The 14,822-nt window shown below is 39.3% G+C and overlaps 1 protein-coding gene across 2 annotated transcripts in view; it reads left to right on the top strand.

Moving 5' to 3' along the window:
- Nucleotides 1-14,822, top strand: part of usp31 (ubiquitin specific peptidase 31) — a 150,868-nt gene that overhangs the window by 1,871 nt on the left and 134,175 nt on the right. The window lies entirely within an intron of this gene.

Consider the following 14,822-nt stretch of genomic DNA (forward strand, 5'->3'; position numbering starts at 1 on the left):
CACAGGTGGTTTACAGAAGGTGGGTTAGAGTAAATATGCAGTGTAGCAGTTACTTTATAAGAGCAGAATAAATGCAGAGTAATATTTGCAATGTAGGAACAGCAGATATGTGCAATGTAGTAGCAGTAACGTTAGTAGTAAATGTAATAAAGATAGTATACAGAACAGAATATATGATAAGAAAAGAAGGTTCTATTGTCTGATGTTCATATTGAACCACTAAAGGGGTATAAGCTAGTTCTGCCACTGATTGGCCTGAAGCTCCTGTGACATTACTCTTTAGCTTTTTAATGTCAAAAGCGTGCTACCGTTCATTCCAAATGTACTAACATCCGCTCCTGTATCAGCTAAAAAGATACATCATTTCCATTCAGAGAGAGTTACAGATGGTACGGGTTGAGAATGCTCCTTTCTTTCCCGCACATCGGGAGTCCCGAAGCATCGGGACTTTGTAATTAAAACTGCAACCGGAAGGGGGCAACATAGACCGCCCTAATAATATGAAGGTTCGGCTCATGGAAAAACCCGAGGACACCGCGCTGGTGACAAGCGGAGAAAAGAGACATGACGCTCGGCATGTTAGATTGCAGTTGCAGAGTTTTCGAATGTTTACAGCCTACCTCACAGCTCTCCCACTCGACGTAGCCTATAACTCAGTCAGTCCAGCAGAGATGCCAGAGCAACGTTTTGGTCAATGGAGACGGAGAGAAATGCTCCGCATATCCGTCTCATTTAATCATTAAAATGAAAGTGATGACTGGCGAAATTAATCAAACAACGTTTCAATAAACCATTGCTGAAATGAATGAAAATGGTTTTAGAAAATCGCCTATAGGCCTATCAGAAGGAAATAGCCTTCAATTCAACCTGAAATACTCGAAAGGCAACCTTAGATTGATTCATGAATTCATTACGGTTACAAGACCGCATTTCCGTGAATAGGCTATTATTGTCAATGGGTCATTCCACCTCAATTCAACGGATTTTAGAGAAAATTTCTGCTTGACCATCTCAGATTTGCTTCAAACTTTTACCATGTAAAGAGTAACCATTTAAACTAACTTAGCCAAAATATTAGATTGGTATACCTAATACATCCAGAGAAAAACATTTTTGAACATGGTACCCCCCTTCTGATTTTTGGCACATTGGCGCCCTCATCTAAATCTGCAGCAAAGTTCAGATGTCATTATCTCAAAAAGTGTTCAAGCTAAAGACTTCATTTTTTCTGTGAATAATGATTGCTACCTATAGATTCCACATATTCATTCGTAAGTCGTATGTGTTGACACTGGCTGTGTTTCAATCTTGTGAAATCAGAAGAAAAATTGCAGATTTCTTTCACACCCCCACATTGGGTGCCCTATTACACAATTTGTAAACAAAATGTTTGGCAAATGGTTATGTCTCTCTACAGAAGTGTTTAAGCTGTCTTTGAAAAAGTAATGAAGAGGTGTCTATATTGTTTTTTTGTTGGAAGTATTGTAACACAAAACTGAAAAACAATCAATTTGGATAATATTGTATCTCCCCATTACAGAGGTATGACAAGCTATACCAATGAATTGAACACATCTCCAGAAAGAGTATGGAATGGGCTTTCAGACTGTGAAATTTCAAGATGGTATTATGGCTATGGTTATTGAAATGTTATTTTTGAAATATTGGTGTACTATAACAACACATTGCTGATATCCATGAACAGTGACATCTAGTGGCATTAAATAGTGACAGCAGCAATTTATTTCGGAAATACAGGAAATATTTTATTAGTTCATCACTCAGCAAGTAAATGAAAATATAAATGTTTAACAGTATGAGACATAAACATCTGATACTTAGGAATAAGACAAGGATTATGAAATCATTAAATAATAGCACAAAAAAGCAACGCTAATTGTTGTAATAGACCAATATTTAAAAAAATGTTTTTTAATAACTGCAGCCATAATACCATCTTGAAATTTCACAGTCTGAAAGCCCATTTCATACTCTTTCTGGAGATGTGTTCAATTCATTGGTATAGCATGTCATACCTCTGTAATGGGAAGATACAATATCATCCAAATTGATTATTTTTCAGTTTTGTGTTACAATACTTCCAACAAAAAAGCAATATAGACACCTCTTAATTACTTTTTCAAAGACAGCTTAAACACTTCTGTAGAGAGACATAACCATTTGCCAAACATTTTGTTTGCAAATTGTGTAATGGAGCACCCAATGTGGGGGTTGAAAAAAAATCTGCCATTTTTATTCTGATTTCACAAGATTGAAACACAGTCAGTATCAATACATACGGCCTACGAATGAATATGTGGAATCTATAGGTAGCAATCATTATTCCCAGAAACTTTGAAGTCTTTAGCTTGAACACTTTTTGAGATAATGACATCTGAACGTTGCTGCAGATTTAGATGAGGGCGCCAATGTGCCAAAAATCAGAAGGGGGGTACCATGTTCAAAAACGTTTTTCTCTGGATGTATTAGGTATACCAATCTAATATTTTGGCTGAGTCCGTTTAAATGGTTACTCTTCAGGTGGTAAAATTTTGAAGGAAATCTGAGATGGTCAAGCAGAAGGCATTTGTTGAATTGAGGTGGAATGACCCCAATGTCAAGGCGAAGACGAAAGAGATGGACAAGATGGACATTTTGGCAACATTTACATGCTAGGAATACTTAGAAATGTGCATAGGCTATTTTAAAACAGAGGCATGTTCATTTTAACCGGCGACGCTGGGTAGCCTACATGTACCCAGCACTTGTTATCACAGATTTTGTCCCCACCACTTTTGACGACTGAAAATAAAATGTATTTAACAGAAATCTCTTTAATACATGCCTATGCTTGTCACTTTACTTATAACCGTTGGCTACATGCATGGAGAAGATCGCGCATTTTGTAACATTGTAACAATGGACGGTCAGATATGCGATAGGGCAGTGAGGGTAATTCATTGTAACCATCGACTAGCAGGCCTAGCTCCGCAAAATAAGTTTCTAGCAACATATGTATCGTATGCATGTTCATGTTGATTCAGAGATAGGCATAGACTACCATAGGCTGCTGGGCGTCAAGCTATATGACAGCATTTTATCATGTGGTGAATTAATAACTAACGTCAGTTCAACATGTCAGAACTTTTGATCGGCGTTTCCTAGTCCTTCCAACAATCTCAGCTTTTGCGTTTGATAGATAAAAGGCATCCTGTCCTGCTGTATTCCAATGAGAAAAAAAACATCCAGGTATAGGGTCACGGTAATGCAGCATGCATGAATCTCTCTCTCTCTCTCTCTCTCTCTCTCTCTCTCTCTCTCTCTCTATATATATATATATATATATATATATATATATATAGCTGGCTTAACAAAGTTTTGTGCGTTATATAACTTTGTTAAGCCAGCTCCATAACAATAGCTGCCGCGCGCTCTCCCCGGCCTCCATTTAAACTAAGGGCAAACCCATTCATTCGTGCCCAAAAAATATTGTCAGTAAGGATAGGTCATATTACCAAATGGCAAACCTCGAAAATTATTTAGGATATAGAGGCGTATCCATTACGCACTACAGTTATTTTTTAGGCTATTGTTTTATTTGACTGTTTTTGTCTACCATGGCAAACATAGTTGAAACGTTAGCTCTAAACTTATGTATTTCCAATCGGCTTTCACAATCAGCTACAGCTGCGCTGATGATCACCATGAAAACGTGCAATGTCTATACAGGACTGCTTTCACTTCCCCGAGTCGCGAACGCAACATGCACAACAATATACCGATATTTAGCAAACACATGTATTTCCAGCTCTCAAAACCGATGAGGTCCAGATCTCAGTGGCCTCATAGCTGCCTACAGCCATGCATAGTAAGCCTAATAATAGCCTTGCCAAATAAGTCATCAGTCACACACCCCTAATCGCGGGGTTGACCTGTTCCTTTTACACTGAGCCCCGATGAAAACAACCTCCTTGGCGGAGATAATAATTAGGCCTATCAAATTAAAAGCACACTAAGGTATACTTTTGTGATCACGCAACACAAGAGAGCATTTAGCGATGGGACAGTTGTGAATGAGTGCTTAACACCCTGGAGTCTAAATACCCCCCCGGGTATTTGAAAAACTGTTCCAAACACACATCTCAATCTCTGCTTTTATCATATTATAGAAACACCATTAGAAACCTTTAATCAACTCGTTTTCAAATATATAGCCTATGTTTTAAGAGTCATTGCATGAGAAAACCAGGCAGAGGTGGGAAGAAGGGGGTCGGCCAAATCGGCTCATACTTTGTATATGTGATAAGTATGTGGAACTATGAACAGCCATATACTTAAAACCCTCCAGCTGTTTTTTGTTATGGAGTTCTGGGACCCCTCTCAGAGACCCTCAAAAATCCAACAATTCATGGCTGAAAATGACTGAAATTGCCATTTCTACCCTGATTATCCTGATAAAGATATGAACATAAGCTTTATATTTCCATAGAGCCTAGGTAGCATAGTTTTAAAGACCAAAAGGTGCACCGAGGGGTTATCTACACCACTGAAAGCAGAATGTCCCCCCCTCTAAATTTCGGTCATTTTTAAGAAGCATTATCTCGTATTCGCAGTGGCTTTGGTGGATGGTTTTACTGTTGCTGGAGAAAGGAACATCTACTGATTCAAAAACAATTGTCGTCTAATTGGGCCACACATAATGTGTGCCGTGCCAGGAGGGTCTTTAGCAGAATTTGTCGTGTTTTGGCCTATGATAATCCATATTCAGATTGCCATCACATGGCCATACCATGGCATTACATCACAAACAGATTTAATGGCAGATGTTTGCGATGTAATGGCATGGTATGGCCACTCGGTGACGATCTGAATAGTCTAGTTTCAAATGTATGACAACCAAGAGCATCAATGCATGCAGAGGTCTGCACTCTTTGAGTGCTTTTCTAGTTAATTAAAGCTTTCTTTAACAATTTGTCATACAGTGACACAAAAATTGACCATAAATTACCCTATAGTGAGATATTATTACCTGGTTTATTATACTCCAAAATTCGAAAAAATACCGGAAAGACCCTCCTGGCACGGCGCACATTATGTGTGGCCCAATTAGACGACCATTGTTTTTGAATCAGAAGATGTTCCTCTGTCCAGCAACAGTAAAACCATCCACCAAAGCCACTGCGAATGTGAGATAATGCCTTCTAAAAATGACCAATTTTAGAGGGATGAAAATTCTGCTTTCAGTGGTGCAGATAACCCCCTAGTGCACCTTTTGGTCTTTAAAACTATTCTACCTAAGCTCTATGGAAACATAAAGCTCGTGTTCATATCTTTATCAGGATAATCAGGGTAGAAATGGCAATTTCAGTCATTTTCATCCATGAATTGTTGGATTTTTGAGGGTCTCTGAGACGGGTCCCAGAACTCCATAACAAAAAACAGCTGGAGGGTTTTAAGTATATGGCTGTTCTGGCCCCAGCTGTGGCGCGACTGGCTGGGGCACCTGCACCGCACGCCGGCGACCCGGGTTCGATTCCCGCCCCGTGGTCCTTTCCGGATCCCACCCCAGTTCTCTCTCCCACTCGCTTCCTGTCATACTCTCTACTGTCCTGTCCAATTAAAGGCATAAAAAGCCCCAAAAAATAATCTTAAAAAAAAAAAAAAAGTATATGGCTGTTCCACATACTTATCACATATACAAAGTATGAGCCGATTTGGCCGACCCCCTTCTTCCCACCTCCTGCTTGTTCTGCCTGGTTTTCTCGTGCAATGACTCTTAAGAGAATATGGCAATGATAATGGCACTTTCTAAATTCTTAGGATTTGTCCTCTCACCTGCAGCAGGCCCATTCAAAAGCCCATCCACCTAATTTGCATTTGGAAGAGCCAATCACTAAAGTGACACATTTAGTCTGGAAAAAGTAGCAGGCTAGCCTACTTTGTGAGTTTTTTTGACCCCTCTAATAAATTGCCTACTACGATAATGGAGGAAGGGCTGCCTAACTGTTCCCCCTAAGAGTTTTTTCATAAGATAAAATGTTTACTCTATTTAAGTTTAGGATTTGGTAGACAAGACAACCTCGGAAAAGTTCTTCAGATAAACAATGTTTTATTGAATTAAAGGAAAGAAAATGTATCGTCAGGGTTTCGGGGCTTGCGAAGGCATTCGTTGATCTTATCGATGCAGTCCTTGCGGCCACTTCCCCATCGTAGGAAACTTTCTGTTTAGTGTTGAGAACACAAAGGCCTTCACGTTGTGTGGCAGTGCTGGCTTGCCCTTCGATCCATCCCAGTTGGTGGTTTTGCACCAGGCTCTGTAGTGCTCCTTTGGGGTGATGGCTCTGAAGAGCAGGCATCCGTATCTACCAACGTTGCCGCGACTCTGTTGGTGAATCCGAGCATGTTGTTCTGGGCCAACAGCAAGCAATGTCACGTCATTAAGTTGTAGGCTATATGTTTAGTGTTTTCTTTGTGTGTTTTCCATTGAAGTGTGTGTGTGCATTGAGTAGTTCCTTAAAATACGGAACAAAGAGCGTCCCGTAGGCTATCTGTTCAATACAGAAGACTTTAACTATTAAGGCCTATTCGGACGGGATTAGTTTTATGGGGGGACGTACAGTAATGCAGGTTTATCATATGACCTCTGTAATATAAATGTCCAATTCGGACGGGACTAGACATCTCTGTCATTTTACTTGACATGGGAGGAGTAACTACGTTTACGTTCTGCCGTCACATCTTCGTCGCTGTGCACGTGATACTTTGCGTCAGGTAGGCTACGTGCGTCATTTTCAGATTTGAAAGACTACAAGTTGGTTAAACTAGCAAACGTTAGCTTTATGTTATGCCATAAGTAGTTTGAAATGGCTAACAATATCAAGCTAATAGGCAAACTAGCTAACGTCCTATTAGGAGCTACACAGCATGTCATGTTTTCATTCAGACTATGGTGGAATTGTTTTCCAATCAGGATGTGACGAAATATTACAGACATCTTTACAGAGGGTCGCGTTCGCACGGGATTAATATTACCTAAGGTAATTTCTCCGGACCGTTTTACGGAAGGTAAAAGTGTCTGTAAATGTCACCGACATACTCCGTTATGTTTACTGACATGGCGCGTCCGGACGGGACTACATTACCTGGTAATTATTACTTTACCTGATGTCACCCCATAAAACTAATCCCGTCCGAATAGGCCTTTACTTATATATTTCTTATAACGAAACGCGAAGAAAAAATACGAGGACTGACCATCTCGTTTCTCCGCGTTTCCCCCAATACCATGGCGACAAAGAGAAATAAATATGATTTGACATTTAAATGTTTGTAGCGCGCCAGTTTACCCAGTGTGTGTGCATTGAGTAGTTCCTTAAAATACGGAACAAAGAGCGCCCCGTAGGCCTAGGCTGTCTGTTCAATACAGAAGAAGACTTTAACTATTACATTTCTTATAACGAAACGCGAAGAAAAAATACGAGGACTGACCATCTCGTTTCTCCGCGTTTCCCCCAATACCATAGCGACAAAGAGAAATAAATATGATTTGACATTTAAATGTTTGTAGCGCGCCAGTTTACCCAGTGTGTGTGCATTGAGTAGTTCCTTAAAATAGCCTACGGAACAAAGAGCGTCCCGTAGGCTATCTGTTCAATACGGAAGAAGACTTTAACTATTACTTATATATTTCTTATAACGAAACGCGAAGAAAAAATACGAGGACTGTAGGGCTGCAACGATTCGTCGAGTTACTCGAGTAACTCGATTATGAAAATTCCTTGAGGCAAAACATCTGCCTCGAAGCCTCGTTAAATTCCTATGGAAGCACACCAGCGCGTCATACATTCTGAAATTAGTTGGCGCGATGGCGACAGAGGTGTGTGACGGGGCGAGTAGCCACCGTCACGGCAGTGAGCTGCCATCATTATGTGTGTTGTCTATGTCGGGTTGCAATGCATGTATTTGTTTGTTGAATGTGTCTATGTTTCCCGTTTATCCTTCTACCGTTTATAATTATCAGTCATACAAGTCATTCATCAGACCCTTCCCCGTTTCTCCCGTAGCTATTATATGTAGGCCTACAAATGATCAAACACCATGGCGAGGCGTAGGCTATACGCTAATACACCTAACATCAAAACTCCCGACAGTTTAAAACATTCACCCCTTCAATCACATTAGGCCTACGTCTGTTAAAATAATCACACAACGTCTTGTCATAAATGTTCCGTTTATTTAGTTTCAAAGAATTATCACGTCATTAGGCTATCAAGTTGTCACGTGTGTGTCCTACCCGATGTCCACCAGTCTCCCGGTGTCGCGTCTTCAGTCTGTAGGCTATAGGAGTGAATGCGTCTTTTTAAAAAACATTTAGGGACTTCCTGGGAGTTCGTTATTGTAAATGAATTGTAATTCCTAGTTCCTACTAGTTCCTTGTATTTTCTAGTTCTTTGGAATGTTGTTTTGGGCTGTTCTAAGCTTATTTATTTTTATTGTCTGCAACCACCCCTGCTGAGATTTCGCCTATAGCCTATTCTGCCCTGCAAAGGCAAAAGACCTTAACTCGCTAGAGTGTGAAACTGAGAAAAATGACTTTAAAGTTTATTTTTTGTCCCGACAAAAGTTTTTTAGGTAGGACTCCCAAAATTTGACAAGTTGTTGATAAGGTGAAGAAATGTTTGTATACAAAAAAAATTTAGCTCAAAATTGACCTTTGACCCTTGTTTGGCTGTTACTGTACCCTGCCTTTGTATCATATGCACAAAATGGAGGAGTGGTGCAAAGGCAAAAGGCATTAACTGACATAAAATAAATATTTGCCTGCTGTTCAACATACTTACATCCAATATAAGAACACTTAACCAAGTCTAGTCATCATGGTATTTATTTTAAATTATATAGACCATTGGTTGTTCCTACAAAGTGCTATAATGATCAGGATAGCGCAGCAACACTAAACTTACCTAAAATACAAGAGATATTTTCTCAATACAGATAATTAAATTATAATTTAATACAAAGGTACAGTATATTTATTGATTTTAGAGTAATAATTAATTAAACATTTGATTAGACCGTTCCTCATCCTCCATGTTCACAAGCAACGAGACCCGGAAGGCCCAGGTTGGATAAGTAGGGGCCGCACAGTCTGCAAATAGCCAGTTCAGTGATGATGATAATTAGAGTAATTGATAATGATTATTATTGTATTACTCTATTATAATAAAAAAATAATATACTATATATATATATATATATATATATATATATATACATACCTATCTCATTGATATTGAATACTGATTGACCCTTGATGAGCCACAGGCCCATAACTAATTCTATAGGCTATTTTGCATAAGGACCTGAAATCACCTGAGGAAGGAAGTTTAGTCTCTCCCATACAGGAGAAAAACAATGTCCCATGTTTACAAACGTGGTCAATCAAATTTAAGGGTTAAAGGTTAAATGCCACCAAACTGCTCAAGATGCACAGTCAGCAAACTCGACTTGGATTAGGCTACTACTTTTTAATTCAGAGATAGGCTAACATGGACAGGGTCCACCGAAAAAAAGTTGGAATTACTTTTACCATCGGGGTTAGCTTACTTTGTTAGCAATATGGATTTGTGAAAGATCTGGCATGAACATCTGCAAGAAGAAAATATGGTTCAAACATGTACGGATTGTTTTGGATGCAGATTACGTGCTTTGCTATGGATTATATCTTCCATTGATTACATCGGATTGCATGGAAAGGTAGGATGCCTGTATGTTGTTTTAATAATTGGTTTTCGGCGTCTGATGAGGCTCCGCTAAATGAGGAGGTGTGTCAGCCTCAACGTTAGCTGCTACCTGCTACGTGATTCAGATTAGCTCCGGGCTGTCACAGACATCGACAGATCTGAACCATCGCCCTGAACGAAAATCACAACATGTATGACAACCTGTAAAACATACAATCTATAGCTTGATCACCTTGCTTTAATTCCTACTGCATACTGAGCAGTTTGTCTGGCTAGCTAAGTGGTGTTTGTTCTCGCAAACTAGCTTATGTGGTTTGGTGACGGCAAACTTTGACGGTAGGTCAAAGCTAGAGTAGCCGTAACATCACGGCGGTACAGTAACATCTGTCGTGAAGCCTGGTTTACCAAAGCCAGAACAGCTTAACTCAACTTCAGCGTGCCCGCACAAAGGCTAAAAGCCTTATTATAACTGTTAAGGCGTTCTATTGTGGTTTGTCTTACGGTTTTGGAAGTTACGGCTGTCAGAGCCCTTTATTTTTTCGCTAAAACGATTAAATTGACTAACGATATTCATTCACATGATAAAGGAGGTCTCAAATACCCCAAAAATGACATTAACTCATTTTTGACAAAATATGATGTTAAGGGGTTTTGCCTTTGTACGGCAGTATTGCTTGGTCCAATTTGAGGGGTGCGTTCAGGAGTATTTAAATTGGTTTGTTCAGTCTGATAGGGGGGTGCTTGCTGTTGAGACGTAAGTCTTACGATACTCTGCTATTTTATTGACTAGTTCAATTAGTCTGTGTAGTTGATTGTTATTTTTGAGCCTTGATTGAATTCATATTGTTTTGACTGTCAAGTCAGTTTATTTGGTTTAGCAAAAGTATTTATTTTGATATTTTTACTTTTGTTACAATTTCTTTATTTTTGCCCTTTGGGCCTTAATTGGGAAAAATAAATACCCATCCTCATTCATCCTTTTTCTGAGTTGCTAATTCCATCAACCTCACACCGCTCCGACCACACCTACCCTGGCCTTTACTATTTAAGTTTGTATTTACAGTTTTACATGTTATCCATGTTTTACAATAAGTTGATTTAACTGTATTGTACTGTAATTATTGTCACTGGCACCTAAATGGGTTTAGTTTTGGAGCCATATTTTGGATTTGGAATGAATACCTCGTTATGCATGATTTGTTTTGGTTGTTTAAAAACGCATTTTTTTTATCAGATTCATCGATTAATCGATCGATAAAGTGCTAGATTAATCGATTACAAAAAGAATCGATAGCTGCAGCCCTAGAGGACTGACCATCTCGCTTCTCCGCGTTTCCCCCAATACCATGGCGACAAAGAGAGATAAATATGATTTGACATTTAAATGTTTGTAGCGCGCCAGTTTACCCAGTGTGTGTGCATTGAGTAGTTCCTTAAAATAGCCTACGGAAAACAAAGAGCGTCCCGTAGGCTATATGTTCAATACGGAAGAAGACTTTAACTATTAGGCTACTTATATATTTCTTATAACGAAACGCGAAGAAAAAATACGAGGACTGACCATGTCGTTTCTCCGCGTTTCCCCCAATACCATGGCGACAAAGAGAAATAAATATGATTTGACATTTAAATGTTTGTAGCGCGCCAGTTTACCCATCCCCTACATCAAAACAGCTTAGAATCAATCAAAGAATCAGGTATGTCGGCGTTAGGCTGTAGGCGATTTTCTATAACCATTTTCATTCATTTCAACAATGGTTCATTGAAGCGTCGTTTGAATAATTTCGCCAGTCATCACCTTCATTTTAATGATTAAATGAGATTAAGGAGTCGACTATTGACGGATATGCGGTCTTCATCATTAAATGCAGTTGAAACTTTCTGCCACCTGGTGGTTGTTTGGGTACATTGCCTTAGCCTCGAAAAAAATCGGCTTGACGGCCTGCGGGATCTCTTCGGGAGTCCCGCGGGAGAAGGTGCATTCTCAACCCGTACCCACTGTAGTTTATGTTGTGCGGCAGCATTCAAAGTCAGTTGAGATAAAGTTGAAAGGATGATACAGAAGTGTTGGTAAGGGGTCCCAGAGCCCCTTGTTCAGAGTCCTTCCTGTCCTATTCAGAATTTCCACGCTGTGTCCAGACAGAACCCTGAGGGCGCTGCTGTGGTGATTTACCCCTCTCGCCATGTGCTCTACGTCTCCACAATTCCAACAACCGCTTCTCTCAGTCCACTTAAATCCTGCTCAACTTTCTTTGTGTACACAACAATGCTGTCGACCTCTGGTCTCATTTTCACTTCTCCACACTTTTCAAGGTGTGCTGAAGATAGAGGTGGAAGTTTACAGTTTATAGGGGCTTGAGCTGAAATGTCCATAGCTCCGCACAAACCCTCTCTTTCTGGACATGCTTTCTCTGTTCTTTAACTTGCTTTCTTTTCTCCTCTTTCCCTCACTTCTCTTTCCCACTTTTCAAACAATTAAATGCTAAAAAGGCCTAGCCTTTCTATCCATAATAGCCCTACATTCAGTTAACCTTTCCCAACTCAACATACCATTTAAAGGAAATTTCCCTTCAGTCCATCTATTCCACTTATTCAATAAACTTTCATCTGCACATTCAATTTTACTATTACTAGTCCCCATAGCAGTGTCCCTTTATATTTTTATTAGCCAATTACCTCACGCCTAAAACAGAGCAAAAATATCAGTGTACAGCAGCAATTTTCAATCAATCCCATCCCTGTATCAAGCGGTCAAAAATCTCCAGGCACGCTCAGGTGTGAGAAAACACTGCAGGTTTATTCACGATACCGGGAACAGGTCACTAGCCACATCATAGCTCTGATAACGCTGCTCAAAGATTTCTAGGGCAAGGCCCATCTTATACATGGTTAGTTACATTGTGGTAATTCAAATCACATGGGTACAATGGTCTTTTCCAAAACTCCTCATACATGCAACAATACAACAGTACTTCTTGGACATAGCATGTGATCCATGTGCCATACGCAAGTCATGTGGGTACTCCAAGTAAGCAAGATAATAGGTCTATACAATACATATACATCGCTCAGCATTTTCTGGTCGTAGCATGTTCTCTGTCAGGGTCTTCCTAATATTACTGCATCAGGCAGAATACCCTTAGGTTGTGGCAAAAGGGGGTCGCAAGACCTTTATTAGAAAGTCATGACATGGAGAGAGCAAATGACAGACAAAGCAAAGTTGATGCACAGTATTGAATGTATAGAAAAGTAGAGATGCACGATATATTGGCGGCCGATATATTATTGGCCGATTAATGACATTTTTTAAATATTATTATCGGTCCGATAACAGAATTTCGGCCGATAATTTGCGCCGATATTTTTTAAAGCCCTAATTTCCCAACTATATAAGGCCCGTCTGGCTGCATGCTACTTGAGCTTGGTTGGCTACTTCTTCCTGAAAATAATACGAGCTGTGTGGATGTATTTCACCATTTTAACAAGATCTGCGTTTAATCTATCTATGCAGCCCAAAATCCTTACCTGAATGATCTTAATTTTAACCTAAGCAGAGAGCGAAACTCAGCCTACTCAGAAGTGAATTGTTTTGCTGGTGTGTTATGTTTGCACGTACTGCCGCGCTAGTCGGGGAGACAAACAAAGTTTTTGGTGGAACAAATCCATAGATAAGTAGTTCTAAGTGTTATATTTGCATTTCGTTCGGTTGGGTTTTGTAATATTACTGCTGCAGCATTGCATGTTGTGCGCAACAGAAGGTACTTTCACTGGACAGCACTCCGCTAATTTGGCCGTCTTTTTTTGCGGTTCGGCTGGAGGTGGCACATTGGGAATCAATTAGCCTACAACAAGATACAGTCCGAGGAGTTGCAGCCTGATTTAATTAACCGCTGCTAAAACGATACGTTTCCCACGAAACTCTGATTTGGTCGCTAGATTCAATGAATTGAACACATCTCCAGAAAGAGTATGGAATGGGCTTTCAGACTGAAATTTCAAGATGGTATTATGGCTATGGTTATTGAAATGTTATTTTTGAAATATTGGTCTACTACAACAACACATTGCTGATATCACTAAATAGTGACATCTAGTGGCATTAAATAGTGACAGCAGCAATTTATTTAGGAAATACAGGAAATATTTTATTAGTTCATCACCCAGCAAGTAAATGGAAAAAATACATGTTTAACAGTATGATACACATCTGATACTTAGGAATAAGACAAGGATTATGAAATCATGAAATAATAGCACAAAAAAACAACGCTAATTGTTGTAATAGACCAATATTTTAAAAATAACATTTAAATAACTGCAGCCATAATACCATCTTGACATTTCACAGTCTGAAAGCCCTTTTCATACTCTTTCTGGAGATGTGTTCAATTCATTGGTATAGCTTGTCATACCTCTGTAATGGGGAGATACAATATCATCCATTGATTATTTTTCAGTTTTGTGTTACAATACTTTCAACAAAAAAGCAATATAGACACCTTTTAATTACTTTTTCAAAGACAGCTTAAACACTTCTGTAGAGAGACAAAACCATTTGCCAAACATTTTGTTCATAAATTATGTAATGGGGCACCCAATGTGGGGGGTTGAAAAAAATCTGCAATTTGTTCTGCTGATTTCACAAGATTGAAACACAGTCAGTATCAACACATACGGCTTACGAATGAATATGGAACCTATAGGTAGCAATCATTATTCACAGAACATTTGAAGTCTTTAGCTTGAAAACTTTTTGAGATAATGAAATCTGAACTTTGCTGCAGATTTAGATGAGGGCGCCAATGTGCCAAAAAATCAGAAGGGGGAACAATGTTCAAAAATGTTTTTCTCTGGATGTATTAGGTATACCAATCTAATATTTTGACTAAATTAGTTTAAATGGCTACTCTTTAGTGGTACAATTTTGAAGGAAATCTGAGATGGTCAAGCAGAAGGCATTTGTTGAATTGAGGTGGAATGACCCTGCTATAAAGTTGGACACTTTCTACTTCCCGTAGTCTAGACGTGACCATGTGACGAAACAAGCCCTTGTGGATATGAAGAGGCATCTAAACGCCA

Source organism: Sardina pilchardus, chromosome 3 (assembly GCF_963854185.1).
Source record: "Sardina pilchardus chromosome 3, fSarPil1.1, whole genome shotgun sequence".
Taxonomy (NCBI): Eukaryota; Metazoa; Chordata; class Actinopteri; order Clupeiformes; family Clupeidae; genus Sardina; species Sardina pilchardus.